Source organism: Ovis aries, chromosome 9, assembly GCF_016772045.2.
Source record: "Ovis aries strain OAR_USU_Benz2616 breed Rambouillet chromosome 9, ARS-UI_Ramb_v3.0, whole genome shotgun sequence".
Taxonomy (NCBI): domain Eukaryota; kingdom Metazoa; phylum Chordata; class Mammalia; order Artiodactyla; family Bovidae; genus Ovis; species Ovis aries.
The window spans coordinates 15,128,821-15,153,773 of NC_056062.1; positions in this window are offsets into that span (position 1 = coordinate 15,128,821).

Below are 24,953 nucleotides of genomic sequence, written 5' to 3' on the forward strand. Positions count from 1 at the left end.
TGGTTGGGGCTCCGCCACCCTCCGCTGGTCGTACTGGCAGACTTGACCACTCGGACCATTAGCCTCATTAAACCTGGCTCAGAACCAAAGCGCTTTAATTATTCTCCCAGGGGAAACTAGCACTCCCCTCCCCACTGCAGGCCCTGCAGAGGACAGGCAAAAAAGAAAATAAAATGAAACCCTGCCAGTCCATCAGGCTCCCAGGGAAGACAGGCTGCTGACACCAAGGGGAGCCTGGTGCGAGGAGGTACTGAGTGTGGAACAGACTGGTTCAAATTAATTGCTTCAGCTGTGACCTCTGGGCCCTGCGAAAGGTTGGGAGTGTTGACTACACAGAGCAGGAAAACCCAGCCAAGTTCACACAGTAATTGGTGGTGAACTCAGCGCCACCTGGGTGGTCTGTGAGCAGAGCCTCCTGTGATGTCTATCTGCTGAAGGGGGACCTCCGAGAACAGCCTCAGGGGCATGAACCATGGGGGGCTGGGGAGCCACAGGGGAAGGGGGGCCACGGGGGCTGGAGAGCCTCAGGGGAAGGGGGCACCATGGGGGGCTGGGGAGCCTCAGGGGAAGGGGGCACCACGGGGGGTGGGGGGGGGTTGGGGAGCCTGAGGGGAAGGGTGGACCACGGGGCGGGGGTGGGGTGGGGGGGGAGGCTGGGGAGCCTCAGGGGAAGGGGGGGCCACGGGGCACTGGGGAGCCGCAGGGGAAGGGGGGACCATGAGGGGCTGGGGAGCCTCAGGGGAAGGGGGAACCGTGGGGGGCTGGGGAGCCTCAGGGGAAGGGGGGCCATGAGGGGCTGGGGAGCCGCAGGGGAAGGGGGCACGGGGGCTGGGGAGCCGTGCTCCCAGCAGGGTGCAGCCTGTGCCTGCTGCACCTGATCGGCATGGCCATTCTCCCGGTGGCCTCTCACACCAGCCACAGCGCCCTTGTGGCTGGGATGAAAGTGCATGCGGTCACTTTCCGGTCACATGCGTGCCAGTGTGATGACTGAGACAGCTCTCAGGGGACACTTGGTTTGGGGTGGGTGGGATGAGTACTTCCTCCTGCTCTGGGAGTTTGGGGTCAGGGGCCTCCTCTGGCCTGGGGTCAAAGACAGAAGGCCTGCTTGCCTGCCCTACACACACAGGTGGTCCCATCCTGGCTGTGGAGTGACCGCTTGGGTCTCCCCTCAGTAACGAGGCCAGGAGCCCTGCTGGTGCCTGCTCCTGTACCCAACTGCCTACTCAAAACCTCCACCTGGACATGCAGGGTGCCCTCAACTCAAGCCCAAGACTGACGTCAAGGCCCCCCTCCCACCAACGTGGGCTGGCCCTGCGTCCCCGCCCCTGGTGAGGGCGCCCAGCCTGTCTGGGAGCTCAGGCCAGCACACCAGCTCCTGCCCTCCCCCACCACCAAGACCGTCAGGGCGAAGCTGATGGCGCTTGTCCTGAGTGCCAGTCTGACTTCTCCAGTTCATCCCCGCCCTCCTCCCTGACTGCCCCTCGGGCCCCAGTGCAGGCTGGCTCTCACCCTGTTCCCTGAAACGCAGCTGCCCGCCTGGGCACTGACCCCAGCTCTCCTCTGTCCCGGAGCTCGGGGACACGCTGACTGCCCCAGCGTCCACCCCACTCACCATCTCCAGGCAGATTCCCAGTGTGTCCTGCCCAGAGCGCCTCCTCTGAACCATCTGGGGTCCTCACCCTTCATTCATCTCTCTTGGAGACCTCCCTTGAACTGTAGAATAGATTTGCTTCAGACATCGGCGGTGTGCTCCCCTGCCCGCCCGCCCTCATGGCTGCAAGCCCAGCCTTACCTTTGTCCCTTCGCAGTGTAATTTTTCTCTGACAATGCTGAAAGATGATGTATTCATTCTTGAAATAAAGAGAAACCTAACCGCCGGGCCTGAGGCACTTTCTCTGATTTTGTTTGGGGAAGGCTGAGCCCTTGTGACCTTTCTTCTCTGTTTTCTTTCTCTCTAGGAAATCTTTTTTCAGTTGCATATTTGATAATTGCTCATGATCCGAGTTATCAGAGTTCTTCCTTAGAGACATTTCTATGTTTCGAAAGCTTGGGTTTCTATTCTCTGTCCTCCCTAGCAAATCGTTTTTCATGTAAGATTCAGGTATTTACAATTTTTCTGTTGTTGTAAATTGCAAGGAAGCCTCTCAAGGTGGGCCTGATCTGATTCTCCTCCATCTCACATCTTTTCCTCCCTGTTCCCACACAGTCCTTAACGCTGTGCTTCAGGCTTCCCTGCAGCCTTAGCGGTCTCCCCCGCCCTTTTATCTCAGCTCATTCTCTCCCCGTGGCTGGCTGTCTCCTGATTTTGAGAGGACCACAGCATTTGGCACCTGGCTGAGGCTGTCCGTTTTCTAGGATGTTTAATCAGTAACCCTTTCCCCAAAGTCTTCTCTTCTAGAACTTTGAAGAGGATGTCCTTCATTAATTAAAAGAACATTCACAACATGTATGTGTAGAACATGTGTGAAACACACACACACACACTTAAACAGCCACAATGAAGCGTGCACAGAACCATCATGGAGTTTAGGAGATAGAGCATCACTAGCCTCTTGCCACTCCATCTTCCCTCCACCCGGAGGTCACTACCGCCCTGGTTTTGTGAGCATCTTCCTTTAATTTGATCATCTATGCGTATGTCCTGAACAACACACAGCTTAATGTCACCAGCTTTGAAGTTTATATAAATGGAAGCACACAACATGTAGTGCTTCCCTGGTAGCTCAGCTGATAAAAGAATCCACCTGCAATGCACCTGGTTTGATTCCTGGGTCAGGAAGATCCCCTGGAGAAGGGATAGGCTGCCTACTCCAATATCCTTAGACTTCCCTTGTGGCTCAGCTGGTAAAGAACCCGCCTGCAATGTGGGAGACCTGGGTTCAATCCCTGGGTTGGGAAGATCCCCTGGAGAAGAAAAAGGCTCCCCACTCCAGTATTCTGGCCTGGAGAAACTCTATGGACTACAGTCCATGGGGTCGCAAAGAGTCAGACACAAACACGACTGAACGGCTTTCACTTTTCACAGAACATGTATTGTTTACGGACTTGCTTTTTTCATCAACACTATGTTGTGAGATTAATTTCCGGATATTTACAGCCGCAGCCTGAGCTCTTAGAGGATCCTTTGCATGAATTTGCCACATTGTGCATATTCTATTTATTTGGACGGATAACCGGGTAGTCAGATGCGGGTCTGGTTCACCTGTCCTGTGTTCTAAGCTTAGAGCCTCGGACATGGAATTGGCCAACCATAAGGTAGGGCCATGTTCAGATTTATCCAGGCTGTTTTGTAAGTTCAGTTCAGTTCAGTCTCTCAGTAGTGTCTGACTCTCTGCAACTCCAGGCTTCCCTGTCCATCACCAGCTCTCAGAGCTTGCTCAAACTCATGTGCATCGAGTCAGTGAGGCCATCCAACCATCTCATCCTCTATCGTCCCCTTCTCAAACGGCCTTCAATCTTCCCAACATCAGAGCCTTTTCCAATGAGTTAGTTCTCAACAGGTGGCCAAAGTATTGCAGTTTCAGCTTTAGCATAATTCCTTCCAATGAAAATTTTCAGGACTGATTTCCTTTAGGCTTTACTGGTTTGATCTCCTTGCAGTCCAAGGGATTCTCAAGAGTCTTCTCCAACACCACAGTTCAAAAGCATCAATTCTTCAGCATTTTGCTTTCTTTATGGTCTAACTCTCACATCCATACAGGACTACTGGAAAAATCATAGCTTTGACTAGATGGACTTTTGTCAGCAAAGTAATGTCTCTGCTTTTTAATATGCTGTCTAGATTGGTCACATTTAATTTAATTTCATGGCAGCAGTCACCATCTGCGCTGATTTTGTAGCCCCCCAAAATAAAGTCTCTCACTGTTTCCATTGTTTCTCTAGCTATTTGCCACGAAGTGATGCCATGATCTTAGTTTTTTGAATGTTGAGTTTTAAGCCAACTTTTTCGCTGTTTTGTAAACTGGTTGCTTTTTAAAACAGTGGGAAATTTTGGTGACTCCTCATTCCTACCATCATTTGATGCTGTTTGACTTTTGATTTTTGCCAACCTACTGGATGTGCAGTGGCATTTCACTGAGATTTCGATTTGCTTTTTCCTGATTTCTAATCAAATTCAGCACATTTTCATATTTATAAGATTTGGAGATATTTTTGGTGAGATGTCTCAAAGTCTTTGTTCAGTCTTTCTATTTGAGAGGAGCTCTTTGTGTTAGAAATCACTAATTGGTTGGTTAAGTACAATGAAAATCTCTTGTCTTAGTTTGTGGTTTATTTTTTTAATTTAAAAATTCAATTTGAATTCAATTTAGTTTAATAAATCAGAGTTCTTCAATTTTATGCAAACTAATAAATCTTTTCCTTTGGGTTTGAACTTTTTTTGTGTCTTATTTTTAAAATCTTAATGTTTTCCAATAGTGTTATAGTTTTGTATTCCCTAAGTCTTAAATCCATGTGAAACTATTTTTTGCGTGTAGTATAAGATAGGGATTCAATTTCATTTCTTTTCTGCCTGGACACCCAATTTTCCCAGCTTGGTTTCTTGAAAAGCTCAATTTTCCTTCTAATCTTCAATAATCTTCAATATTCAGACATTTCTATAAACTTGTGGGTCTGTTTCTGGGATGTATTCTGTTTTCCTGGTGTAATTTTTTTGCTCCTGAACAAATTTTTTGCTCCTCAACTCACCCTAATTAAACATACAAAAGTCTAGTCAACTGAGAGAACAAGTCCGCCTACGTCATTAGCTTCCAGGAACTCAGTGATCTCTAGCCCTTTGCATTTCCATATGTATTTCTGAATTAGTTTATCATATGTCACACCAAAAAGTTAAAAGGATTTGTATTATTGCATTGGATCAGTAAACCGGTTTTGGATAGGTGACGTTTTTCGGTACTCAACCTTCCAATCCATGAAAATGCAATGTTATTTATTTAGATTTTCATTAACAGCTCACAATAAAATGATCTAATTTCCCCCCAAATGAAGACAGTTCTCCAAATTTTATCCACAAAGTCCTTGTGCATCTTTTGCTGCCTCGTTTCTCCCTCTCAGACGTTCCTGTCCTGGTCTGCTGTGCAGCCACTCGGAAGCCGTTACCCCCTGTGTGTGGCGCTCTTTCACGTTGCCCTTCAGGTGAGACCCTTCCTGTGACTCCGTGCATGGGGAGAGGGAGCCTCTCACCCACTCTTCCCTGCGGTGCCGTCTGTGGCTCCACCCCACCTGCCGTCACTGCTTCTCACCACCAGTCTCACCAAAGACCTGTTATTCTCATCAGCAGTTTTCAGAGGACCAGCTTCTGACTTTCCCGACCCTCTCTTACTTGTCTTTTTCCTAGTTCATCAATTTATCTTTTTATCTCTATTATTGATTTTTTATCCTATTGTTATATACTGGTTTTATTTTGTTATTTTCCCCCTGACTTCTAAAAATGGATGCTCAAGTCATTAATCTTCAGCTTTTCTTTTATCCTCCTGAGGATTGCTTTAGCTGCATCCCACAGGTTTTCCGTCATAATATTTTTATTTTCATCAAGTTCTAAACATTTTCCAAGTTTCATGGGAATTCCCTGGCAGTCCAGTGGTTGGGACTCGGGGGGCTGGAGTTCCATGCCTGGTCAGGAAGCTAAAATCCTAAAAGTCATGTGGTGTGACCTAAATTAATAAATATTTTCCAGTTTACATTATAGCCTTCCCAGGTGGTGTTAGTTGTAAAGAACCCGCCTGCCAGTTCAGGAGACTTAAGATCCCTGCATTGGGAAGATCCCCTGGAGGAGGGCACAGCAACCCACTCCAGCATTTTCACCTGGAGAATCCCATGAACAGAGGAGCCTGGTGGGATACAGCCTATAGGTTTGCAAAGACTCAGACACGACTGAAGTGACCCGGCGTGAACGCACGCATGGATTTGCACACCCACTGTGCTCGCTGCAGGCCCATCGGCCTCTAGCTGCAGGGCCGTGGAGCACCGTGCACTCTGATCAGAGCACAGCGAGCGTGTTTGCACTTTTCCTCTCGCCTAGGTGGCCATCCCATCTCCCACCCGGGCCCCACCATCCTTCAGAACTGTTCCACCCCCAGATCCCTAATTCCGGAACCCCAGGCTCGGAGTCCCCATTCTGCTCAGTGCTTCCCGTCTCCTCTGTCCCCCCAGGTCTTCCTCATCCTGGAAGGACCCCTGTCCTCCTGACCCCTCTGCTTCGCTCTGTCCCCAGGCTCCCCTGAGCTGCCCCAAGCCCTTCTGGGCTGATCCCCAGGAAGGAGCTGGGTGGAGAAGGGCCCTGGGTCCGGGAGGAAGTCAGCCAGCGCCTCCAGGCGGGGAGGAGCTGAAGGAGCACCAGCCAGCGTCGCTAGGCGGGGAGGAGCTGAAGGAGCACCAGCCAGCCTCCCAATGCCGCCTCTCTGATCACATCCAGCCAGGAGCTGGAGGCAGGGAGTCCTTGGATGCAGTCCACGCAGCATCCACAGTGAGGGCACAGCGTGGTGGGAAGAGGGCAGAGGGGGTCCTGGGGATAAAGAGAGCAGCCCCGACTCCTGTGAGCCCACCACCTCATGCTCAGGAAAGAGCCTGCCCTGGGCCTCCGTTTCCTCCACTCCCTCCATCCTTGGTCCAGGCAGCCTCTACCCCACCTGCCCTTTGAGACAGATGGCTCAGGCTGACTCCCCTGGGTCTGGAAGTGGATGACTTCCCTGGAGGCTGTTAAAATCAAATAGAATAAAGACCAGGCTGGACAATCCTCCAAGCAGACAAAACCATTTAAGCTGCATGAGCAACACTGAATTGAGCTTATTTCTGGAACATAAGCAAAATGTAGGTTATTTGTTGTAAATGCCTCTGGTAATGATCCAAGGAAAACTGAAGTCTTCTTCCTAAAATGGTAGAAGATGGTTGCTTTCAACCAGCCCCCTGCCGCCTGGAAGCCCCATTGTGAAAACCCACCTTGGATAAATAGCCTCCTCCTTTTCACTCCAGAGGTCACGCTGTAACCTCTGCCTCGGGCTCCGCTCAGCTCTAGACCTGGAGGCTCCCCTGTGCAAGGGTTCTGTGCAAACTCTTCCTAAAGACTAACTGATCTTGTGTCAGCTTTCCCTGTTTCTGGATTTACAACGAGACTCAGGCCTCGCTTGGCGGCTGGCTCAGGGTGCTCGAGGCCATTCTCTCGCTCCCTGGGACACTCCCACTCTCAGATCTCTGTGCATCCTTTCCAGAATCTTCTCTGCCTTCTGGGCTGGGTCTGCTTCATGTTCTACCTGTTCAGGAGTGCATGGTGGGACTCCCCCACCCTTCTTCACAACCTCTTCTCTGGAAATCCCCGGATCTCCGGCTTCGTGGTTGCGTCTGTTCTGATGACCTCAAACACCTCTCCCCTGGGGTCAGCACAGACCAGGTCCCCACAGCGAGGCAGACGGCTGGTCACTGGCTGCAGGAAACGAAGAGAATTAGTGCCCAAGAGAGCCATTTCCGCCGTCCGCCTGGAGGCACCAGGGAGGGAAGAGTGACCAGGACCGGCAGGAGGAAGCCAGTCTTTTGGGAGACCCCCCTACGTGTGTGACCCCCTCATGGCATGCAGGGCAGGAGAGGAACCAAGGCCCCAGCCCCGTCCTCTGCACGCCCCAGCACCCTCCCATCAAGCACACCCCAGAGCTGGAGGGGGCAACGTGTCTGGCTGCCCAGGGCCCAGAGGGTGGAGGGCCAAGATAGGTCTGGGGGCAGTTGGGGGCAGAACAGAGGACACACAGCACAGAGGAGCTGCCCAGGAGGGACTCTGGACCTCACTTGCCTGTCTAGACTCGGAATTTTACCTCTCGTTAGCTGTGTGACGTTGGTTAGGGCCCTTAACTTCTTCGTGCCTCAGTTTACTCATCTGTAAATTAGGACGGTGACCGTGAGGGTGAGATGAGCTACCGCATGTGGATCAGTCAGAAAAGGACCCGGCACACAGAGCATGTGCTACGTTTTAGTTGCAATGAGTTGATTTCTCCCCTTGTCAAAGCTCCGGCCTCTCAAAGGCAGCCGGTCCCAACCCTGCTGAGGTTTCTTTCCAGCAGTCCCTGGCCACTCAATGTCTGCCACCCACCCACTCATACCACCATATATTTGATTGAACAGCTGTCTATTTCATTGTCCAAACCGAAGCATTTCTGAGACAAAACAGGGACAACTGACAAGTATGTCATGAAAACACTTAGCTGAGACACCTCGACAGACAAGGTACCGCCATTACCCCGCCATCCCCCTCCCACGCCAGCCGCCAGCGCTCGGCATGGATCTGCCTCTACCTTGCCACCACCTCCTGCAAGCTAGGGAAATCTCATTTCATCTTATTAAATAGTTAGAACTTAATCAACACGATACCTTCATTTGTAAAATAGATAAGAAAGAGATGAGTTTCTAATAAAAATAGCCGCCCTTGACCATCCCTCTTCGCCCCCCTCCCCACCTTGAGCTGACCTCTTGGAATCCTTTTAGCTGAATCTCCCAATAACTGCATTCATATTTCAAATACAACTCTTCTCTCTTGCTTCATAACCTTTGTTTTCAGTTTTACGCATTATCAGTTGACCTCTGACAACAGTAGGTGAGGATTTGGCTCATCACCCCCCCTCCCTCACCAATCAAGGTGCCAGCATTTAATTTCTGACTCACATCATGGACTGATGCTCTGTGTTTCCCACCAAATGCAAAAGACCTGGACTGACTCCCTCACTAGAAAAGGATGATACCACCCCCTTCAGAGCACCTACCCTTGCTACCACTAGCATCCTTGGGGTTAAAGGTGGCACAGTTCACATGTGGCTGTAGTTAAGTCCCTGCACTTTGCCTCCAGGCTGCTTCTCAAATCCGAAAATTTGAGAAAATGCACGTAGCATGTTCACAGAGAGAAGTTTGTTTGTTTGTTTTTTCTCTAGAATTTCCATTTGCCTTTTCTCCTCTGTTGCTGTTAACACATGTTCATCATCTTATGTTTTCAAAATCTTCATCCATGAAAGGATTCTGTTGAGTCCCTGCCCCCTTACTTTTCCCTGGAGTCCCGCCTCCAGGGCTTCCCACCTTCCACTGCATCCACACAGTGGCCCTGGATGCCCACGTGGGCTCGACGTCCTGGGACCTGTCTTCTGATGTGACGGCCCCCCGTGTGCCTGTGATCCTTCAGTCCCGCTTGATTCCTTTGTTTTGCTGGAGAACATCCTCAGGAAAGAGTGTACAGACATATTTCTAGAGGTGGTAATACTTGAATATTCTAGGAAGTGAGAGTTGATTGAAAATCTGCGTGTTCCAACACTGTCTCTCTTCCACTTTCTGATATTGTGAATGACCACAGCTGGGAGCAGGGACTGGCCGACGGCCCGGGGCCAAGCCTGGTGTGCCACCTGTCTTATGAGTCCGGCTTCACTGGCGCTCGCCCGCACCCACATGTGGGCCTCCTGGGTAGGCTGGCTTTTCTCCGCCCCCGTGGCTCAGGAGTTGTGACCGTCTGCATGATCTGCAAGGCCTAAATACTGACCGTTTTGGCCCTGCCACAGAGCAGCACCAGGCAGAGAGCTGCCTGGATGAAGGGTGTGTTCTCTGTACTGGGCAGTACGAAGCTTCGAGCACTTGTGATGTGCCCAGTGCCACGGAGGAAGCAGATCTTGATTGTAGGTAATTCACTTAGCTGTGCCCAACTCTTTGCAACCCCGTGGACTGTAGGCCTCCAGGCTCCTCTGTCCATGGGATTCTCCAGGCAAGAATACTGGAGTGGGTTGCCCTGCCCACCTCCAGGGGATCTTCCCAACCCAAGGATCGAACCCAGGTTTCCTGCATTGCAGGTGGATTCTTTACTGTCTGAGCCGCTGGAAACAACTTTTCTTTAAGCCCCATGTCTGGCTAGTGGCTTCCACGCTGGGCAGCTCTTTGGCTGGTTGAGGCTGGAGTCAGGCCTTCGGAAATAGGGCCATGGTGTGGTCTGCACGGACAGACTCTGAGGCAGCTTCCCCAGGATGCGGGAGCCCTCAAAGACAGGTGTGGACCCCTGTCACCACCCTGGAGACCCTTCTCCTGCCCAAGCAGGGGACAGACAGCTCTGTCCTCCTCTCACACTGAGTGGAGACAAAAGGCAGGAGGCCTGGGGTGCTCCTCTTCCCATCACTGCTGCTGTAGGGTTGAGGGCAGGGTGCAGCGCTGTCCGTCCGAAGTTCTGGGAAGAAGCTCTGTCCACAGCCTGTCAGTACAGTGACCTTCGCGGGCCACTTCCTGTCCACCGCCTGTCAGCACAGTGACCTGCGCGGGCCACTTCCTGTCCACCGCCTGTCAGCACAGTGACCTGTGCGGGCCACTTCCCGTCCACCGCTGTCAGCACAGTGACCTGTGCGGGCCACTTCCTGTCCACCGCCTGTCAGCACAGTGACCTGTGCGGGCCACTTCCTGTCCACCGCCTGTTAGCACAGTGACCTGTGCGGGCCACTTCCCGTCCACCGCCTGTTAGCACAGTGACCTGCACGGGCCACTTCCTGTCCACCGCCTGTCAGCACAGTGACCTGTGTGGGCCACTTCCTGTCCACCGCCTGTCAGCACAGTGACCTGTGTGGGCCACTTCCTGTCCGCCGCCTGTCAGCACAGTGACCTGTGTGGGCCACTTCCTGTCCGCCGCCTGTCAGCACAGTGACCTGTGCTGACTAATTCCTTGTCCACCACCTGTCAGCACAGTGACCTGTGCAGGCCACTTCTTTGACCTCCAGTGTCCATCTAACCAGATAGAGCGGGCTCCCTTGGGGTTCCAGGGAAGGCTAGGTAAACTGCTGGACCTACAGTCTTGGCACTTAATAAGTCTACAGTAAACCAGGGGTTCCCGGGCTGCATTTCCCAGAAGTCCTGCCTGGTGTGAGGTCTGTTTATGTTGCTGTGAAACTCAAGTTTAATAATGATGTGGAGAAACGGTTTGTGAAGTGGAACTCAGTGGATTCCTGAGAATATTTGATGTGTAAGTGCGTGGTGGCCAGCATTCAGGTAAAGGGATGTGTCTTTCCAGCTTCCCTGATTATGAAGGGATGAAGCCCTCTATCCTCGTGTGCTGTTCCCTAACCACACTTGCTACCAGTGGCCTAGTGTCAGCGTGCATGCCCGTGCACACACGTGCACACACGTGCACACCCACAGTCTGCTCCTCTGGGGCTCTGCTGACAGTCCTCCCGGGAACACCTCTCCCGTGGTACACACCTGCTCCCCTCGGGGTCCGCTGCCAGCCGAGCTGTGCTGAGGCTCATCCAGTGAGTCCCACCCATGACCCCATTCCCTTTGTGCTTTTATGTCACTTGGGATGCGTGCAAAGGTAAGTGACGAGCATTTTGCTCTCCGTTTCCAAGAAGGGGTGAAAAACGAATAAATAGGTGGCAAGACTGACAAGGCATCTGTCCCCGGCGGGTTTGTCTGTAATTAAAAATCACCCAGTTTGAGTTTCACCCAATGCAGCTGCCTGCCCCCTGAAACTTTTACAGAGCGCCTGCGTGCTAATGAGAGCGCCAGTTAATTACTTGCAAAATGATTAAGAAATCATCCTGGGACAATTGATGGGTCTCGGCAGGGAGCCCATCAGACGTCTCCCAGGCCTCCCATCCCGGGAGCGTCTTGCTGGCTGGCAGTCTCCTTCCTGAAGGGTGGCAGTGACTTGGCTGGCAGATGGCAGGCTGGAGCTGCGGGCATGAAAGGCCTGCAGAGGTCAAGGCTACCTCCCCATCCCTGCAGGACCACCACTGCTTATCCTGTTCCCAGCAAGTTCCAGGGCTGCCAGAGGGCCCCGGCACCTTGCTACCCCTTGGCCGCTTCCTGGGAGGGTGACCCCTGCCACTCCCCACCAGCCCTCCCCACAAGGCTATCTCCTGCCCCGCTGGGTAAGGGCTGCTGTCAGGGGCTCCGGCAGTGAGACAAGGCTATTTCCTGGGCTTGCCCCTTGAGCCTGCTCACGGGGGCCAGAGAGCACAGCTCCGGGTAGGGCACCGCCCAGACCTGCCCAGGAACGCCTGCCCACCTGCCCAGAGGCTGGGCTGCATCTGAGCTGTCCAGTGCCTGGAGGTGAGGGGGGAAGGTAAGAGTGGGGAGGGGGCAGCCGCTGGAAGGAGAGAGAGAGCAGGTGGACTGTCGGCTTTGAATTGCACCTGGGGCTCTGCAGAGCTTACTTTGCCTCCTGCTTTGTCCCCATCACAGAGGGAGTGAGGGTCTTCCTGCTCCACTCTGCCCTGGGGCTGGTGGGGGGGCTTGTCCTCACTCCCCGACAGCAAGGCTCAAAGCCAGGCTCCCGGGAGGGAGACTTCCTGCCACCCCCCTTCTTCCTGAAGACTCCCCTTGTTCTCTGGAGTGGCCCTGAGACTTGGACTTCTCTGGACGTGTCCTCTGCCCTGACCGGCTCTGCAGCCTCTGCTGGATGGAGTTAACAGCCACTCTGCACCCGCCCACCGTGTGCTGGGAGGGAGGTGGGTGGAGGGATCCCACCGTCTCCTAGGTGCTAGCCCTCCCTCCTTCGCCAGCTGCTCCTGCTATCCTGCGAGGTGACAGGAGCGTCCACTGAGATCCAGGTTCTGGGCCGGCGGGGAAGAGCCGAACGGGTCTCAAGCTGCAAGTCAATGACACTCAGCAGGTTTCCTGGGAGACACTCGGCTCTGGGACAACACCAGCAATTCTGGAGAAAATTCAAAGCCACGCGTGCACACGTGCACACACACACACACACACTCGCACACTCACCTTTCTTTCTAATCAGCACCCCAGCTGACAAGCCCTGACGTGGGCTGATTTAAAACCTGCCCTGTTTGAAGCCATCGCTGCCGCAGTTTCCTTTGATTTTGCTTCTAATTATGAAGCCGCTCAGCGGGAGGTCTCCAGCTGTCCTGCTCGCCCTTCCCAGCTCTGAAAGGCTGTGGCTGCCACATGTCCCCACCCATGCCTGCCACTCCGGGGCCCAGGGAACAGAGCCGGGGGGACTTGCCACAGGGAGCCCTCCAGCTGAGGGGAGCACAGTGACACCCCTCCTCCCTGAGCCTGGCTCTGTCCTACATCCCAGCCACAACCTCTTGTCTCCCTGAAGATTGCAGCAGGACACAACAGCACAGCAGGCGACACAGCCCTGCCTCTGGGGAGCTCCTGAGAGCTCTGGAAACGCCTGGCGTGCGCCCCTCCTGTCCTGATTCAGGAGCTTACAGTTTGCAGTGTGTACCAGCCATGATTCGACTTCACCCTCGCAGCAGCTCCACCTGCTCTGCACAGACAGGACATGGGGCACCAGGTCCAGAAGCTGCCAAATAATGAGCAAACCTGAGCTGTTTGGGGTCTAGACTCAGGAGTTCTTCCCTGCCTCCTGCCCCACTGCCGAAGCTCACACCCACGAGCCCACCCCCCAAGTTCAGGCTCCAGACCTCCTTTGCTGGGGCGGAAGGGAAAAGGGATCGGCATGTCAGGAGGAGGAATGAAGGCTGCCCAAACAAGGTGCTTCTGTATTTTTCTATAATTAACATTTAAATTTTTTTTTAATTTTGAAATCATTATGGATTCATAGGAAGTTGCAAAGAGCACAGAGAAGTCCCACGGGCCCTTTCTTCAGATTCCACCGATGGCCGTGTCCTTTGACACAGGCAGGATGATGAAGACGCCGAGTACTCCGTCGAAGCCAGGAGCCGGACCCTGGAGCGGCACGCGTGCAGCTCTTCAACACCTAATCACACGTGCTCCTCCCGTGCGGCCTCCACTGGGGTCAGGTTACAGGATGGCTCCCTGCCACCACGCTGACCCTTGGCAACCACTAACCTGGTTTTCCATCTCTATGATTTTCAAGAATGTTATGTTCTTCATGCAGTATGTAACCTTTAGAGGTCGGTTTATTTTTACTCAGCATAATGTCACTGGGATCCAGCCAAACGGTGGTGTGCCTCGGTAGTGTGTGTCTTTTTATTCCAGTAGTGATTCGTGGAGTGGACCGGCCAGGCCAGAATTTGTTCTAAACTTTCTCTTACAGAGGGTCATTTTGGTTTCCAGTTTGGGGCACTTTCGAACAAAGATGCTATAGACAATTGTATACAGGTATCTACACCGACCCAAATTCTCAGTTCTCTGGGATAAATGCCCAGGAGTGCAGTTGCTGGGTTGTATGGTCTGTGTTTGATTAGATTTTTAGGAACAATACTCCAGGGTGTCTGTACCGTTTTACGTTCCCACCAGAAGGGTCTGAGGTTCAGATGGTCTCACCAGCATTTTATTCAGATGTCCTCGCCAGCATTTCCATCTGTATACCCTCTTGATGCTGCTGCTGCTAAGTCTCTTCAGCCGTGTCCAGCTCTTGTGACCCTATGGACTATATAGCCCACCACTCTCCTCTGTCCATGGTGTTCTCTAGGCAAGAATACTGGAGTGGGTTGCCATAGCCTCCTCCAAGGGATCTTCCTGACCCAGGGATCGAACCTGCATCTCTTATGTCTCCTGCATTGGCAGGCAAGTTCTTTACCACTAGCGTCACCTGGGAAGCCCGTCCACACTCTTTAGGGAACGGTTTCTTCACTTCCTTTGCCAATTTTTTATTTGCGTGTTGGTTTCCTTGCTGTTAAATTTTCAGGGTTTTTTGTATATTTTAGAAATGAGTACAGTGTTAGATATGAGTTTTTGCCTCCATCCACTGAAGCGACTTGGCATAGCTTATCTTTTCATTCCCTTGACTATGCCGTTTGCAGAGCACAAGATTTTAGTTTTGATGAGATCCAGCTTTATTAATTTTTTTTTATGGGTCATACTTTCTGTGTCATGTCTAAGAACTCTTCACCAAGTCTGGAAAATTTTCTCCTATGTGTTCTTCAAAAGGTCTCACAGTTTTACACTTTGCATTTAAATCTATGATCATTTGGATTTGATTTTATGTAAGGTGGTAGGTGTCGGTTGAGGGCTCTTTGCTTTTTATCTGTGGATATCCAAGTGCTCGAGGACCATTGTTTAAGAAACTGTCTTTCCCCGTGGAATTGCTTTTGCTTTTTTGTAAAAAAAATCAGTTGAGTAATTTGAGAGAGTATATTTCTGGGTTTCCTGTTCTTTTCCTGTCCCCTTCCTCTACCAATACCACACAGTCTTGATTAAAACGTAAGTCTTGAAATCAGGTAGGCTGATTCCCCTGGTTCGTTCTTCTCTTTCAAAATTTTTTTAGTTTTTCTAGTTTATCAGACTTTCCATACAAATTTGAGAATGATCTTATTTATATCTATAGAAAAAACTTCCTAGGATTTTGATAGGAATTGTGCTAAACCTGCATATCAGTTTGGGAAAAATTAATGTCTTTTGTCTGCTGACTATTCCAATCCATGAACATGGTATTTGTCTCCATTTACTCAGATCTTTTGAATTTCCTTCCTCAGCATTTCTGTGGCTTTCAGCATACAGTTTCTGAATGTTTTGTATTAGACTTACCGCTACTTCATTTTTTGAGTAATTGTAAATGGCTTTGTATTTTTAATCTCACTTTCCATATATTCACTGCTAGTATTTAAAATAGATTTATTTTTGTATGTTGATCTTGCAGCCTATGACCTTGCTAATTCTAGGAGGTTTTTTCCTTCTTCATGATCTTCTTTTTTCCCTTTTAAACTAGTCGATTCCTTGGGATTCTATATTGACACTTTCACCCTGCATTTAGACCCTGTTTTGTTTCTTCCTTCCCAGTGCGTACGGCTTGCTGTTACTTTTACTTGCCTCATCTCTCTGCCTAGACCTTTAGTACCGTGTTGACCAGCAGAAGTGAGAGTGGACATCCTCATCTTATTCTCAGGTATCGGGGAGGAGGACTCATTCTTCCACCACTAGCTATGATGCTAACTGATGTAGATGTTAGATAAAAGCCTCAGGCTCCTTCCAGGGAAGGCACAGCATCTGCTGGGAAAGCAAATGAAGGGTCTGCCTTAGGGTCAGGTAAGGAGGCCTGGAAGACACCCGGGCTTGGATCTGAGGGAGACAGAGGACCCAGCCAGAAGGCATCAAGTGAGACAGCTCGTTGGTGAGGGTCCTCAGAGTCTTTGAAGGGCCCTGGGGTGGGGAGAGTGCAGGGCATTCGGAAAAATGGAGGGCAGCCAGCAAGGGAGGGTGTGGAAGAAGGCGAGCTTGACAGGCAGGTGAGGCCAGACTCCGCCTCCATCCGAGACCACAGTAAAGGCACAGCTTTATCCCAAGGACAGCGAGTGGGACAGGGCACAGAGCAGCAGCGGTCAGATCAGCTCACAGGTCACTGCCATTTCCAAGGTCAAAGGCAAAGGTGGCTCAGGACGTGGCAGTGAGCGGTGGGAAGAAGACTGGGTATAAAGCCATTTAAAGGGTAAAGTCCACAAGCTGTGATGGATCAGAAGTTGGGGTGACAGCTAGGGAGGTGCCGTGAGCCTGCTCTTTAGATCAGCGCCCTGTTTCCTGGGAAGGCGGCATGTTAACCGTGGTGAGGAGCTTCTGGACCCAGCACCCTCTTCATTCACAGCACCCACACGCCAAGCCCCGAATGGCACAGCACTCTGCAGCCTGGAGTGTTCTGGATGGCCATCACCCCGGCCATCCTGCTCACACTCCTCAGGGGCCCCCACTGCCAGCCTCCCTCCCCCCACCGCCGGCCCCAGCCCCTGACCTTTCGGGGAGTGGTTGTGCTCTCAGGGTTCCCTGAGCCAGTTCCACCGGGGCAGGCTGCAGTGCCTCTCCGGCACCATCCACACCTGCCTGGCCTCCCTCAGGTCTCCGATGTCCAGCTGTGGAGTCGGGCTTTGGATGCCCGTCCTCTCTGGATTGCCTGGATTCTTGCCATTGGAGAAGCAGAAGTCTTCAGGCACCTGTCATTTGACGTGCGGTATAGACTCCTGTGTGCTGCCGCTGTCATGCCTGTCTGCAGGGAGTCTGATGTCCCCAGGAGGTAAGCACTGTCACGTTCTTTTCTCAGCCCCCCACGGACGCCACTAAGCTGCTACGCCCGGCAAAATGAGTTTTTGCTAAACTGGATCTTCTGGAATTGAAGTGTGTGGTTCTGTAGAGGATCAGGCCCAGAGAAGCAGAAGAAAGATGGCTAGCTGAACCCGGGTTGGTGGAGAAGGTGGGTGGGCTCCCAGAAGCCCGGGGCGGGGGCGAGGGGGTGGGGGCAGATGAAGGGAAGTGTGGGAACCGAGAAAATCAGAGAACCTGCTGGAGTATGGTGGCGGCTGCACGTCAGCGGGATCCAGGTGTGGTAATCAGAGGGAGGCTGGCGTGGGGGTGCTTACCTGGTGTTGGAGGTTGAGGTGGCAGACGGAGGGAGGTGAGGTGACTCAGACGCAGTAGCTGCAGAGGCAGTGTTCCCTAGGCTGCTGGAGCTCAGAAGAGCTCAGAGGAGCGCCCGTGGGCTGGTGCTGAATCTTGCTCTGCAGAGCTGGAACAGCGGCTCCCAACAGCCGGGCACAGCCCCTGGCCCTGCTGGTGCCCCTGCAGGGGGTGACTGTGTTGGGGTAATGCCCCAAGGCCGGCAAAGAGCTCTGCAGTCCCTTGTCCCCACGGTGCCTCCCAGTCTCCCAGTGGCAGCAACAAAGTGCAGTCAGACGCCCAGGGCCTGGGTGGGGCCACAGAGCAAAGCAGGGGAGTTTGGACTTGGAGCCAAGAGACAGGGAAACCAGCTCTGCATTGACAGGAAGGGAACTGGGGCTAGTTGATAGCTCTTTTTTTTTTTTTTTTTTTTGCAGTGAATTAAAAACAAACACCCACATCTACCCACCCAAATTAATTTTTCCTCATTTTGCTCCAGATATTTAAAATATAAAGGAAATGAACAATTCTGATCAGGCTGAAATCTCCTTCACTGTCCTCAAGCTCAGAGAAGAATTCCTCTCTCAGCCGTGAAGATAAACCCCCGGCACTCTTCTTTATATTAATGCTGTGACGTATGTATCAATGAAAAACGCATGTTATTGCCTTGGAGTTTTTAAAAAATCGTATAAGAGTGAATTATAAATCAAGACTTACTATGAAGTCATGGTAATTAACATTCTCTCCTGCTGTACGTATTCCGAAACATTTTTTTTTCATTCAAAATGTGCCTTTGAAATCTAGCCACATCATTCATTATGTCTGTAGTTTACTAAGATCTTGTAGCTATATCAGAATGTATTCAAATGGAACCCCTGATGTCCGGATTTATGCTTGACTTCCCCTGTTAGAAACAATGCCACAGTGAAAATTCCATGCATTTATCTCAGCACTCTTTCAGATCTCCATAAGATTCTATATTCGTCTAGGTAGATTTGATGAGTCAGATGTTTGAACAGCTACATTTTTATTTGTTTCAGTTTATTTTTAATTTGCATACAGTAACATTCACTCTTTGTGTCCAGTTTAACAGATTTTGACAAATCCTCATCACATTTAGGAGTCTTCTCAACCCCAAATTCCTGCTCCCGCTTCTCTGTGGTCCACCGCCTGACACATCTCTACCCCAGGCAACACCGGCCTCTTCATCCATGTACGTTTGCTTCTTCTCGAATGTCGTATACATGGAATAGCAGAGCGTGTGGCATTTGGGGTTTGGCTTCCTTCACTGGCATCCTGCCTCTGGAAGTCACCCCAGTGCTCAAGAGCATCCAGCTCATTCCTGCTTGGTCCTGAAAAGCACCTTGCAGTGCGGAGGGACCCACTGTGTTCATTCCTCCACCCAAGAGAGGCTGTTCGGGGACTTTGGGTGATGGCAATAAACATTCACATATAGGTCTAGTGAAAATATTGGCTTTCGTTTCTCTCGGGAAAAGGCCTAAGAGTGGGATTGCTGGGTCATACTACAAGTGCACACTTGACTATTAGGGAAATATCAAACTGTGTTTCCAAAGCTGAGATGCTGTTACACCACTTGCACTCCCACCAGCGACGGATTCAGGATGCCAGGGGCTCTGCGTCCTTGCGAGAACTTGATGTTGTTGGGTAAATATACTTGCATACTAAGTCAGTTCAGTCATGTCCAACTCTTGGCAGCCCTGTGGACTGTAGCCCACCAAGCTCCTCTGTTGATGGGATTCTCCAGGCAAGAATACTGGAATGGGTTGCCGTGCCCTCCTCCAAGGGACCTTCCCGACCCAGGGATCGAACCCATGTCTCTTATGTCTCCTGCATGGGCAGGCGGGTTCTTTACCACTGAGCCACCAGGGAGGCCCTGTATACACTCACACTTTAACAGATACGTATTGTTTACTTATAGTAATCTTAATTTGTGTGTCTCTACTGGTGACTAATGTTGAGTGTATTTTCTTCTGTTCATTTGTCACCAGTGTATTTTCTTAGGCAAAATGTTCATATCTCTGTTTATTGGTTTATTGGTTTTCTTCTTATTAAATTATGACAGTGCTTTATATGGGCCATGGTTGACTCCTAGCCTAACCCAAGGTCATAAAGATTTTTCTCTTACATTTCCTTATAGAAGTTTTGGACTTTACATTCACTTTTATGTCTGCAGTCCATGTTGAGTTAATTTGGGGGTAACATGTGAGTTAAGGGTCAGGATTCGATTTTTGCATGGCCATCGTTTCACACCATTTGTAGAAATTCTCCATTGCCAAGGCTAATGCTTTTGCACTTTCTGAAACTCACTAGACTATATTTGTATCGGTCAGTTTCTGGACTCTTCGCTCTGCGTCATTGTTCAATGCTTTTAAGATGTTGTTTTCAGTATGTTATCCAGTTTTAGCAGAAAAGTTAGAAATAATCACTGAGCCCATTGTTACTGGAAGCAAAGGTCCCCTGAGTTTACCTATTTTACCTATAATGGTCCATCACATGTGGTCGTTTTCCAGACATTCACTGGCACAGACACTAAGCAGCCAAGTGCCTGGTCCCCTGTGCAGCCACCTGATGGGGGCCTTGGGCTCTGGTGCTCCGTGGGGCATTGCCATCCCTGTTATCACCCACAGGGGGCTTTCACATGCTTGGAAACCACAGTACAAGCATTGAGGGGTTAGAGGCCAGGAGTGCTAGGTGTAGGGGTGACACTACCATCTGGGGTCAGCACGCACGTGAAGCATTGCTCTGCAGCTCAAACAGCTTTCAAACGTCCCATCTGAGCATTCATGCCGGGGACTCTGTTTACACAATTTATTACCTAAATAAATATATTTTTGGTAGAAAGATTGGATATAAACTGACCACTTATGTGGAGCTTGCCAGTAATACAAATACCCTGTAAATACAGCTTGGATCAAAGGGCATTTTATTCAGAACTTTACCAGAGTCCTTCACCATTTCAGCCAGTCATCTCACCAAAGGTGTCTGAGCAGTGCCACCATATTGGAGGCTGTCTGTAATGTCAGACCAGTGGGCTATGCAGGTCCTTCTCCTGGGCACCCACACAGCGCGCCTGTGCTAGTCCATGCTTACATCATTGATTATACGCACACTTTCATGCCAGAGTTTTTACTTAGTCTTATTTCAGAATGTTGTATGCATAGGAAAGCGTGGACGTTATTCAGCTAAATATTTCAAATACAAACTTACTCATTCCAAGGAAATAAAAGCATTTGACACCTTCACTGAGTCTCTCACTTCACTGAGCCTGAGCATGAATATATGGAATTACATACCGTTCTATTGTAAAGTCCTCTCCTTTTATTTCTATTTCACATTATAGGTAGGGCATTATATTGATTTAAAAAAAAATATGTGATGGTTAGGTTATAATGCGTATGATTTTCACGTCAAGAGAGTAGCGGGGTGTTATACAGTATTTATAATGAGAAGGGCTTGCTGGGTCTGGAGGAACGGAAGCAGAATTTCAGGCAAAAGGGACCCCACATTTTCACCCTCTCTGGGCCCGGCAGGCTGCTGTCCATGGTGCTGAAGTGCTGAAACAATAATGCTTCCTGCTGCACAGCAAGCCGCCTCCTTCCCAGAGTCCACATCCTCATTAGCCCTCACACCATTGTCTTGTTTTTGTAATGCTTATGCATGGCTTCTATTGTTTAACTTGCACGTCCCTAGTGCTACTGCGTTTATACATCATTCCCCTCTGTTAACCACTTGGGAATCCTCCTTGGTGACTTGAAGTTCACATCCTTTGTCCATTTTTCTATTGTATCATTTTGATGTTGTTCAGTCATTAAGTCATGTTCAACTCTTTGTGACCGCAGGGACTGCAGCCGGCCAGGCTTCTCTGTTTCTCGCTATCTCCCAGAGTTCGCTCAAAGTCATGTCCGTTGAGTCAAAGATGCTATCTAACCATCTCATTCTCTGCCACTCCCTTCTTTTGCCTTCAATCTTTCCCAGCATCCGCATCTTTTCCGATGACTTAAGTCTTCACATCAAGTGGGTAAAGTATTACTTTATTCTTAATCGATTGCTGCAGGTTATTTACAAATCTGGACTCTAGTGTTTTTCCCGTGTGCTGCAAATTGTCCCACGCCTGCTGCCGTACTTCTAATATGTTTGTTGGTTTATTGGGTACCAAAGTTTTTCATTTGATGTAGTTACTTTCATTAATCTTTGCTTTGGGTATTGCTTTCTTTGGGTTTTGTCTAAGAAATTATTTCTTATTCTTAGGTTGTAATAAAAATATTATATAATTCTTTTAAGGAGTTTTAAAGACTTTTTTAAAATTCTCATTTCTGTCTTTAATCATGTGGAATTCATTATATTGAGTAGAGTAAGGGAGGGAATCTAATTATTTTCTTTTCTGATGAAAAGTTCCCATATTAAGCCATCCATCCATTCTTCACTGATTTGTAACACTGCTTCTATAATTCATTAAATTCCCAAATGTACATCATCTTGTTTCAAAGCTATTCTGTAGGGCTTGTTTGCTGTTGTTCCACTGATCCATTTGTGATATTTGTAATTTGCTGTACCAGGACAGTCCAGTTTTATTTTCTATGTTTTCATAATACTTTTGAACATCTGGTATTCAAGTCCTCCCTCTGCAGACTTATTTTCTTAAAGATTATTCTTGGACTTTACTCCAAATGAATTTTGGAATTGGCTTGTCAATTTTCACTAAAGTACAATTTGAATTTTGATTGAGATACCATTGAATGTATTAATTTATTTGGAAAGAATTATAGTTTTTACAATAGTAAGTCTACCCATCCATGAAAATTTATTTAATAAGGTCTTCTATTACATTCTTCAATAAATTTTGTAATTTCTTCATAAAAACTCTAATGTATCTTCTATTACATTTATTCCTAGGTAACATAGTTTTTGTCATTATTGTGAATGGGACTTTTCTCTCTATCACATTTCTTTGCTACTTTATTGCACGTGAGAATATTATGGATTCTTTAAGTGCTAGTTCTATATTCAACTACTCTTTTTTTTATATGTTGATTACTGTATCCGGGAACTCTGATGATGTCTCTTTTGAGCCTTCATCACTTGTCCAGATTCCTGGACAATTGTGCAATTTGTAAATAACCACAATTTTAGCTCCTTCCATTGTCTATCTTTTTCCTTTTTGCAACACAGATTATAGCATCCAGGGAAATGCTGAATAGCAGCCCTGATTGCCATCAACCATGCCTTGACTTAAACAGAAATGATTCTTGATTCTCCAGTTCAGCCATCTTAAATTTAATTTCACATGATATTAATGTTGCAAGAATGATTTTGTTATTAGTATTATATGCTTTTGCTTTAACTTTCCTATATATATACATTCATATAAATTCCATTTATGTTCCAACCTTATAATATCTTTTGAATACATTTGCATTTATTGCAATTGATTACTATAATATTGTACTTATTTCTATCCTCTTATTTTGATTTTACCATCCTTCGGTTTTTTTTTTAATCCTTTTTTGCTGTTTGTTGGATTGACAGCTTTCTCTTTTATATCTCAGCAGGCTTGGCAATGATTAGTTACATTTCAGATACTTTAGGGATTACTTGAAATTATAAACACAGAATTAAATCTAAAAATTCTAGAAATTATAGAGAACTTCAGAATCTCCATCTTCTTTCTGTGAATGACCAAGACCTTCCCATACTTTAAGCATTGAATTCATTTTCTCTTTAATTATTCTGTAGGATTTTTTTTTTTTTGCTCCTTTATGTAAGTGTAAAAATTTAGTCAGATTATTAAATATAGTGAGTACTTCAATTATATTTACAGAGATATTTTATCAATCAATGCACCCTTTTTGTTCCTTTTTAATTCTTTCCATCCGGTTTTTTTTTTCTCCTTGTTGAAGTATATTATGTGTTAGCTCTTTCAGTGAGGTTTGAGATCAATAATCCTTGTACATCTGAACAATCTTGACTTTTGTCTTCCTTGGATGTTAGTCTGGCTGGGTATAGAATTCTACGTTGAACATTATTTTTCCTCAGCAATTTGAATGAATTTTTATATTGTTCCAGGAACCCCTTGTGACTGATAATAAGTTTGCCTTTATCTCTTCCCTCTTATAGCTTTTAAGATGTTTTTTCTTTGACATTTTGCCATTTCATTAAAATATGTCTTGTGCATTTGTGTGTATTCATCCTTCTTGGCATAAATTGTGCTTCTCTTATCTGAAGACATATCTTTCTCTGCTTCTTAGAATATTTATAGCCATAATAGCCGTGAATATTTCCTCTCCAATTCACTCTGTCTCCTTCTGAAACTCATATGAGACCATGCTTGATTTTCTTGCTCCATCTTTCAAGATTCCACCTCTTTCTTATGTAAAATGATCTCTTTTAAGCTTCAAAATATATTTATAACTGGGGGAGGGCTTCCATTTTAATCAATATTTAGCATGTTTGAAATGGGAAAGGAGGTGTTCCTACTTCAATTCTGACTAACATATTGAATCTTGATTCTTCTGTCATGCCTCTGAAATAGTGCCTTTTCCTTCAGTTCAGGGATTTCCATGTACAAGTTACTGAAATGAGAAAACCCAAATATGCAAAATGTTTGCATGGAATAAAAACAGTCCTTTCTCACCTGAAAGTTTTCCTCCAGCATTTTTAGTCACTGATATGGTCACTCCCCCAGAGAAGGCAATGGCATCCCACTCCAGCACTCTTGCCTGGAAAATCCCATGGACGGAGGGGCCTGGTGGGCCGCAGTCCATGGGGTCGCTAAGAGTCGGACACGACTGAGCAACTTCACTTTCACTTTTCACTTTCATGCATTGGGGGAGGAAATGGCAACCCACTCCAGTGTTCTTGCCTGGAGAATCCCAGGGACGGGGGAGCCTGGTGGGCTGCCGTCTATGGGGTCGCACAGAGTCGGACACGACTGAAGCGACTTAGCAGCAGCAGCAGCATGGTTATTCCCCTGGCTCAATTCCTGCATCCAGAAGTTCCTCTGGAGACGGAATAGGCTACCCACTCCGGTATCCTTGGGCTTCTCTGGTGGCTCAGATGGTAAAGAACCTGCCTGCAATGAGGGAGACCTGGGTTCAACCCCTGAGTTGGGAAGATTACCCTGAAGGAGGGCATGACAACCCACTGCAGTATGCTTGCCTGGAGAATCCCCAGGGACAGAGGGTCCTGGTGGGCTACAGTTCACGGGGTTGCAAAGACTTGGACATGACTGAGTGACTAAACTCAGTATAGCACATGGTTGCTCCAGCCACTGATAGAGGTGGAACCTCTATCCCAGGTTCTAGGAGTACTGGTGTTGCTAATATTAGCAGTGGTGGTAATAGCAATAGTAGTGGTAATAGCAATAGTAGTGGTAATAGCAATAGTAATAGTAATAGCTGCTGCTGGCATTACTAATATTAGCAGTGGTGGTAATAGCAACAGGAGTGTCTGAGGCAATAGTAACTGCAGTGCTCCCCTGCTGGGTGACCAGCCCTAGGACACTGCGGGTCCTCGATCACCATTGACTCCATAAGTGGGCTCCTGTCCGTCACTGTCTGGAGTGCTTCCTACGCAGTGTCTCATTTCACTCTCTCAGTGGCCTAAGGGATGGCAGGCTATTCATCCCTCTAAGAATGATAAACTTAACACAGAGCAGCTAGGAGAGCAGCCAAGGCCACATGGACAGCAAG